Here is an 8,067-nt window from a genome sequence, read left to right as displayed (position 1 = left end):
TCCAGTTAGGCAACTGTTGCAGTGAGAGCAATTAATGCTCAATTATTGTTTTATGATTGATGCTCAAGTCGTCATAGTATTGAAACAATATAAATGCAACAAGGTTGAGTATTGAACAACAGTACAACACATCAACTTCTTAAACAATGAATGATAAAGTATTTGTGGCTCTTAGTTTCTAAGGCCAAGAAAATACTTAGCAATTGTTCAAACTGATCTATACTATCAAGATTTTGACAATTAGTTTGTTAAATAGCTTGAAAGTTAAGAATGTCTGTTTGATGCACTTAAGTTAGAATCATTTGATTATTCAAGAGATTCAGAATACTTATAGAAGTGCAACGTAGAAAGACATGCAAGTCTTAATGGTTTACACCATAAGGAGACTAGCAAAGGGTTATGATCAATAGTGGGAGTCTAATCTCCATTAACGAATCCAAGCATTCTCCTAAAGAATGGGATAGTTATGTAAAAAGGAATCGAAGTATTTCTAAGACAAGTTTGATTAAGTGATGAGTTATACTCATTAAAATCTTATCATTAATGGGATAAGAGTTGGATACAACGAGATACAACTTAAAGAAACTACCAACATTAGTACCTTCTACAAAACACGAGTTGTGGACTAGAACGACTCTAGTCTAGCACATCTCAAGGTGTAATGTTGTTTCAACAAATGTTGGAAAGTTATCCAAGTAATTGGAGTTGAGTACTAAGGTATGTTTTAAGTTGTCCCAAATGATATAAGAATATAAGTTCTGTAATCTTCAAAGATATAATTCTTGTATGAAGATCAAGAGAGGAACTAAAGGCCTAACGGTGTGATAACTCTCAAAGTTATAGAGAAAGATATCATTTTTCTACTTAACCAAAAGCCTTACCATTAGAAACTTATGCAGAAATAATATCAACTTCAGTACCTAAGATTGTAAGAGCCATGTTGTAGTGGGAGCGTTCTTAGGAACATAACAAGTTCATGGGTCTAAGAGTGTCTCTAGACTCAGACTTAGATTAACTTGAACATAATCCCTTTAACTACAATATAGCATTGGTTCATTTGGATATTCATCCTTGAAAAGGTGATAGATTCCAAACTACAATCTAAGATAGACAACAAGTTTTACAAGACTTGCAATACTACCTATAGGTTGTGTCAGTCAGTGGGAGCTAGTATATTTGCAAGTGTAAATGTGGATCTCAAAAGGGCTAGACAATGACAATGGGTTGTGCCCAAAGAGATCATTCTTCTCGATTGTCGTTGTGCCAGGATTGATTCGATCCTATTGTCTATCAGAATTTACATAAATTAGAATGTATGTATTATGATTGTCAAGATAGCTTTCTATTAACAGAAGTCTTGAGGAGATCATCTACATAGAACATCCTAATGGGTATGTAATAAAGGGCAAGATACACATGATTGGAAGCTTATGAAGACCTTCGTGGTCTTAGGGAAGCATCTAAATCAGAGTATATGTGTTTTATCAAAATTCTTAAGAATGCTGTAAGCACAAGGAAGTTGAAAATGCATTATATATGGTATTATTGGTACTCTACGATGATGAAATCTACAAAAGTTGCAAACAACTAAGATTGACATCTGGCGTGGTAAACTGGTTGTCTACCCAGTTTAAGATAAAGGATTAAAGAGAATTACGTTTTAAGCATCTAAGTCTTTTAAGATTTCTAGAAAGAATGTTGAGTTTCTCTTAGGAATCCTATATCTATACATTTCTTGGAACATTTTAGCATTAAAAATTCCATGTAGAGGTTTTTACCTTTCAAGATGAAGTTGTCTTGTCTCTAGTCAAATGTCGTCTGACACCGTGAGATCAAGAATAATGAGACTAGTTTTGGAGATAGATGTCTCATGTATGCTATAATGTATACTAAGTTTGATATTAGCTGTCCAGACTTATATCATATTAACCATGGCAAAGGACTTTGATTGAGGTAAGAATATACCATAGTTCTTGAGAAAGGCTAGTTGCTATTTTCTAGTTTTGTCAGTCATTCATGTAATATCCTTGGGGTTACACTGACTAATCAATGATCGAGTAAGTCATCCTCATTATATGTGTTGTAGCTTTGATCATAAGTTTGAGTATGCCTATGAGTTTAATTACTCTAGCGAAGGCTAACTCAAGGGACATACGAGGTCATAAGCTAAGTAATCACATAGAGTGAAGACATTAATTAAAGATCAAGTACGCAACAATGACATAGTGATGGAAAACATATTATGAGAGAACAACCAAGCAGATTTTTTCACAAGAATTGCCTCTATGGCAACATGTTTCAAACATGATGTGAAATGAATGGTGGTTCGATATATCTAGCATCGAGACCTGCTTAGAGTATAAGTGGGAGAGTTTTTGGCAGTGGGTATACTCTAAAGCATGTTTTGAGTATAAGTGGGAGATAGTTAGGTTTAGTATACCGAAAAGCATGTTTCGAGCACGAATGAGCACGAATAGAATCTTGCTTGCATACAGAAAACTCTACAATCAACTTTTAACCCGATTCAGTAGTATTCGAGTAGTTCGCACGAATAGAATCACTATTATTATTACATTGTGTCTGCTTGTGCGTTTATAAGATGTTTTATAAATATTTAAATGCATAAGAAGCAAACAAAGCCTAAGTCTTTTGCTTAGTAGACTGGTTGTGGGCGTCGTCCACTTTAAGGTAGCTACAGGTCGGTTCTATGCAATGCTTTGCAAAAGAGAAAGAATAATTTTACAAACTAGATAGGCTTTGGCTACCTATCGCGAAAGGTTGCAATGTCAGTCCGATTATTTCTAAGCCTTATTGAAATAAGATGACGTTGGTGTGGTATAGCACTGAATAGATCTAACAACAAGACGTGTCTTTATGCTATCTACTGAAAGACGAGCTCTTGATAATTTATTTCTTAATCAATGTACGTTAGCATTGAGCATACAGTATTGATTGCGCACTACTTTGACTTGCCAAAAGGTGCCGGTTTTTCGTAACCCAAGAATCCTGGCATATTGGGTAGTGTCGATTAATATCTAGCGGTGCTAGGATTGCTATTATATTGAATCGTGTACGAGGTGAGTCTCGTTTGATAATGTCCTCAAGTGGAGCTCGAACAAGGTTTTATTATTCAGAAAACTATCCAGTTGGAATTTAATTATTCCATGAATAATAAATAAGTGTTTCTTGATAAGTACACTCTTGGAACTAATAAGATGTTAATTAATTAAGTCCATAGCAGACATTAATTAATTAATGGACATTTCTATCTTAAGCGCGGGAAATAATCAATTAAACAAAAGGAAGCCCAGATTACTTGTAATTTCGGATTTGGATGGGGTGTGCAATATTACTTCTGTAGTGGTTGCTCGTAATATTCCAATATAAGGTTGTATTAAATTGTGGGTTCAATTTAATTAGTAAAAAGCTAATTGGGGGAGCCCATATCCAAAACCTTCTATAAATCCCTGACATGACCCAATATGTAACTTAATATAAATATGAGAACAAATAAGATAGAATTAAGATTGCAATTTTGATGAAATTCACGTCTAAATCCATAAGGAGTGAGGGATGAAATTTTCTTCAATTATTCTCCTCCGTGAGATTTTCAGCTCTTCCTCTGTGAAGAATATTTCTATCTTCTTTATTCGAGTCCTAGTATTTTGATAAGATCAGCCCACACTGATTTCAAAATACTGTTCGGGAACCAGTCAGAAGATCTGTGGTCTAGTATCGAAGATCTTCGTGGAGAAGGCGCAAGCAATCGATGATTCTTTGGAGAATCAAATCGGTGACTCTAAACCTTAGTATTCATGTTTAGGATTTACTTTCTTGGAGCATGAATTATTTGCGTTCTAGCAGCAATTATCTGTTTAACATGTGAATTAATTAATCGCATAATCGGTCAAATAGATCCTCGTCTGATTTATTTGTTATGTGCAAGTCTTCCGCAGTGCAAGGGGCACCAAACCCTAACATAACAAGGATTGATATTATATTAGTCTTACATTAGATGCATATTTATTTCATAATAAATCGTATTATATGATCTATTTATGATTAAAGCTATTAAATATTGATTAAAACTAAGACGTTGTCATATCTTATTGATATTAGACTCTATCAAATATTGATTATGAATATTAATTTTTGTTAATTAATAATTTTTATAAATAAAAAATTTTATTGATATTGAAAAACTAAAATTTTAAATTTAATTTTGTAAAATTAAATCTAATATTGAAATAAAGAAACAAAGTGAAGGATGACAAAAGGGAAGAAGAATGATAATTTTGAAATAATATCAGATATAGTACATAACTTAAATAATATCAGATTTAAAATGTTAAAAGTGTAAAAAGACCAAATTGCCCAAACCCCCAAAACCCCTCAAAAGGGCATTTTCATCTCGAAACAGTGCAAAAGGACCGTTTTTGATATTAACCCTTAGTCCAGGGACTATTGGTGATATTTTTAGAGTCCAGGGACCATTTTCGAGATAAACCCATAGTCCAAGGACCATTTTTGAAGTTCACTCTAATGAGGGTTGGAAGTACGTTGTGACTCTAATGAGGACGCACCCTATTGCTCCCCGTATTATTTTATTTGTAACTTTTTTGTAACTATTTTCATTATTAACCAAAATATTTTATTTGATAAGTTTATTTTGTTGGGCATGACATCGGATGAAAATCCCATATCACCTTATAGTAATATTTATTTTTATCAGAATATATTCACTTCGTGTAATACCCGCTTCTTTCATTATCCTTTCCGTTGATGTTTAACGTCGAACTAGAGAATCTTCACTCTCTTGCTTCGTTGAATTAATTAAGAACTCGTTACTTACTGATACTTAGTGTTGATAGTTCGCGAAACAAAACTCTGAAGTGAAAGTTAAACGAACTAAAGCAATTTAAGATATTTATGAAACTTAACAAATGTCGAGAACGCATACGGAGATATCATTCCCGACTAAAGCGTTTGTATACATCCCAAACTACATTTTCACTTGCATAATTAAATGTATGTGGGTTTATGAGTTTAAGAAAAAGGAATTATGGATGCTATTACAAAATACACAAGTATGGGCCTAGAGCTTAAGAAACTATATTGCTATTGCTTGCATTTTGGGCCTCTTCTTTTTCCCAAGCCCAAATCTCAGCCCGTCGGGGCCAGGGCAGCAAGCCCATTTCTGGACAGCAACGTGGCAGCCAAGCTTCTCCCTCACCTGCAAGATAAAACAAGATTTAGCTACTAAAGAACAAGAGGAACTAATGAAGCTCTTAATAGAGGAAAGGAAACAACATCTCTTTAACTATGGAGGACCAAAGACTCACCAAAGATAGCAAGTCAAATCTGCCATCTTGCTCCTCCAAAACAGCCCCTGCGAAGTAGCCTTTCCTAGTCACACAATCAACCAAAATAAGTAAATGAGAAGTCCTATTGTCCTAAGCTAAACACCAAGTTTCATTAATCAAAAGAAGTGGAGATCAAGAAAGTAAGAGATTTTCTGCAGCATGAAAACAAAGAGGCTGGGCAGCCATTTAAATCCCCCTAGGTGCACCCTACATGCTCCTGCAGCTTACAAACAAATGAGTTATTAACCAAGTACCATGAGGCCATGTGAGGACAAGAATGTTTAATGGGTCAAACACGTACTGTAAATAACACCAAGCCTCTTAAGTAAAAGGGTGTGTTGAAGATCAAAACAGAGAGATATGCTGGGAGTGAAAACAAATGAGGAGTCAGCCCTTTTAATGCAGCAAAGTACCCCAAGTTCTCCTATAAAGATCCCCTTCATACCACATTCGAACTCCCTCCCACACATCTCAAAATAATCAGCAAAAATTTAGAGAGAGTTAGAAAGCTTGGTGCCTTAGGAGCTGATCTCAAGCAGCAACCAGCTCAAGAGGTATTTTCCTCCATTCCCAATCTTTTCTCAAGCATCATGTAGAAACACCTCAACATAGAAGTCTCAACAGTAGCTTTCTTAGAGCTTTAACAAATGGAATAAGAGTACAATAGGCTGCCTTAATGCTCAACTTCAGTAGCAAACCCACAAAAGTACCAACACAAAAATATAGAATCGTAGCTATGGGAAATTTCAGCAGTAGCAAAGAATGGAGTAAGCATAAATAGCTGATAACAGTGCTTAGTCAAGTGGAATAAACCTCATATCAGTAAAACCAAGTTATCTAAATCATAGGAGCAAGACTTGGTGTAGCAAAAATGGCAGCAAGCCCTTTCCAGTGAGTTGAGCTCCAAAATCAAAGTCTTTAATCACACATAGCTACTGCCTAAGTTTTTTAAAACAAAATACTAAGAAATGAAAGGGGTGGAAGAACTTAGCTTTTAAAATTGTGCTTGGGCTGCCCGATCTGGACGACGACGGAAGGCTGCGAGGCGGCAGCGTCGGCGCTGGTCTGAGAAGCAGACTGAGCAGCGTCGGCGACGGCAACGGGAGGGCAGCTGCGGGGACTCCATGGCGAGCCCAAGCTCCAGAGGTGAAGACGGCAACGGCGAATCGCCGGAGAAGAGAGGAAAGGCGGAGATGGCTGGACCGGCGCCGAGCGACGCAGCAGGCGGCAGCCCTGCTCGTCGGGCAGCCGAGGACTTCTCCGAACTCGACGGAGAGAGAGACACGTTGGAGAAGGGAGTTCCCACCGACGGAGCTCCGAAATTTCGCCGGGGATGAGAGCGGCGAATGGCGACGAGCGGCGGTGAGAATGAGGCGAAGAGAGAGAGAAAAGAAATCTAGGGATTTTTCTATTTTAAATTTGGGGTTGAGTTTAATTAAGTGTTGGGTCTTTTCTTTTTAGTTGGGCCTCTTCAATTAAATAAAGGTATGGGCTAAGAATTAAAATAGAAGCTTGGGCCTGAAAGTATTTAAAGAAAGGATTGGACTAATTTATTCATTTTCTTAGTTGGACTAAGTGAATAAATTAAATGGACTAGTTTGCTAATTAAATCATGAGCTCCCCTAAATTACTCTATCAAATAATTAATACTAAGTAATGGGTTGCTAATTAAATCCCGGGAGGATAAATTATTTTCAAACGAGATACATGAAAAATAATCCTCCCAAAGATAGTCGATAATTTCTTAAAACCTCCACAATAAATTAAATCTACTGATTTAATTAATGTTCAAGGATTCTAGAACTTTTTCTAGAAAAATAAGAAAAAGGAATAAAAAAGAGCACGCACTTAGGATGCATTCATGTTTAAGCTTAATTGACTTCTTAAGCCTAATTAAGTATTATTTCCATGTTACTAAAGGGGCGTCTTCGCGCGTCATCTAAAAATCAAGCTAAGGAGTTTGTTCGGCTAAGAGATAGCCTTTGAGGTGGGCATTCTTTCAAAACGTGATTTCAGTATGAAAATGTGAATTTTTGCTCAAGTATATTGTCATGCCATGTTTTGTTTTATGATTACCTATCTGCTTGGCTATGCCAATTTAAGTTAAATCGAATTCGGGTCCCAGTAGGGCCGCAAACCCTACTCGGACTAGTGTACACATAAGGGGACCGTGAGCTAACAAAAGAGTTGGCCGGTCCAGTGACCGTCGTGGAATGTGGCCACATTCCCGGTTCACATCAGTTTCAGATATGGTATATCTATGTTACGTGATTGCGCAATCAAATCTTAATGAAAAGAAAAGTATTTAGTGACTCGGGTCTTTTAAGTAAAACCCCGTGATCACTCAACTGTGGCATTGACAATTTAAAATAGAACTGTTTTTGGCAATGTGCCCACTGAGTATATCAAATACTCAGCCCTGCATGTTATTTTCAAATGTGCAGATTGAACGTGGACGAGGAAGCGAAGGTGTTGGGACAAGAATTTTAAATAAGTAGTTAGGTAGCCCAAAGTAGCATGTCTTCATACGTGCTATTTTGTCTTGGACTCTTCCGCTGCAATCTAAAGTTATGTTCTAGAAAGTTATGAACTTAGTCTTGATACGCTGAATTCATTTGGACTATGTACCCATATGCCTTTGAGACTATTGCTTTAAGTGATTTTACCCCTTTTATGTTGTCCCTTGATTATTGAAAATTGTTTA

General features: G+C 36.4%; 1 long non-coding RNA gene across 1 annotated transcript; it reads right to left on the bottom strand.

The window, feature by feature from the left end:
* Nucleotides 1-4,991: 4,991 nt before the first annotated feature.
* On the bottom strand, nt 4,992-6,833 carry LOC125192673. Its single transcript, XR_007171447.1, has 2 exons — nt 5,343-6,833; nt 4,992-5,233 (listed from the first exon to the last, which is right to left on the bottom strand). It is a non-coding gene; the product is annotated as an uncharacterized LOC125192673 (long non-coding RNA).
* Between the last annotated feature and the right edge of the window lie 1,234 nt (nt 6,834-8,067).

Source organism: Salvia hispanica, chromosome 6 (genome assembly GCF_023119035.1).
Source record: "Salvia hispanica cultivar TCC Black 2014 chromosome 6, UniMelb_Shisp_WGS_1.0, whole genome shotgun sequence".
NCBI lineage: Eukaryota > Viridiplantae > Streptophyta > Magnoliopsida > Lamiales > Lamiaceae > Salvia > Salvia hispanica.
The sequence above is the reverse complement of the archived record's forward strand: the minus strand, read 5'-3'. Positions and strand labels throughout refer to the sequence as shown.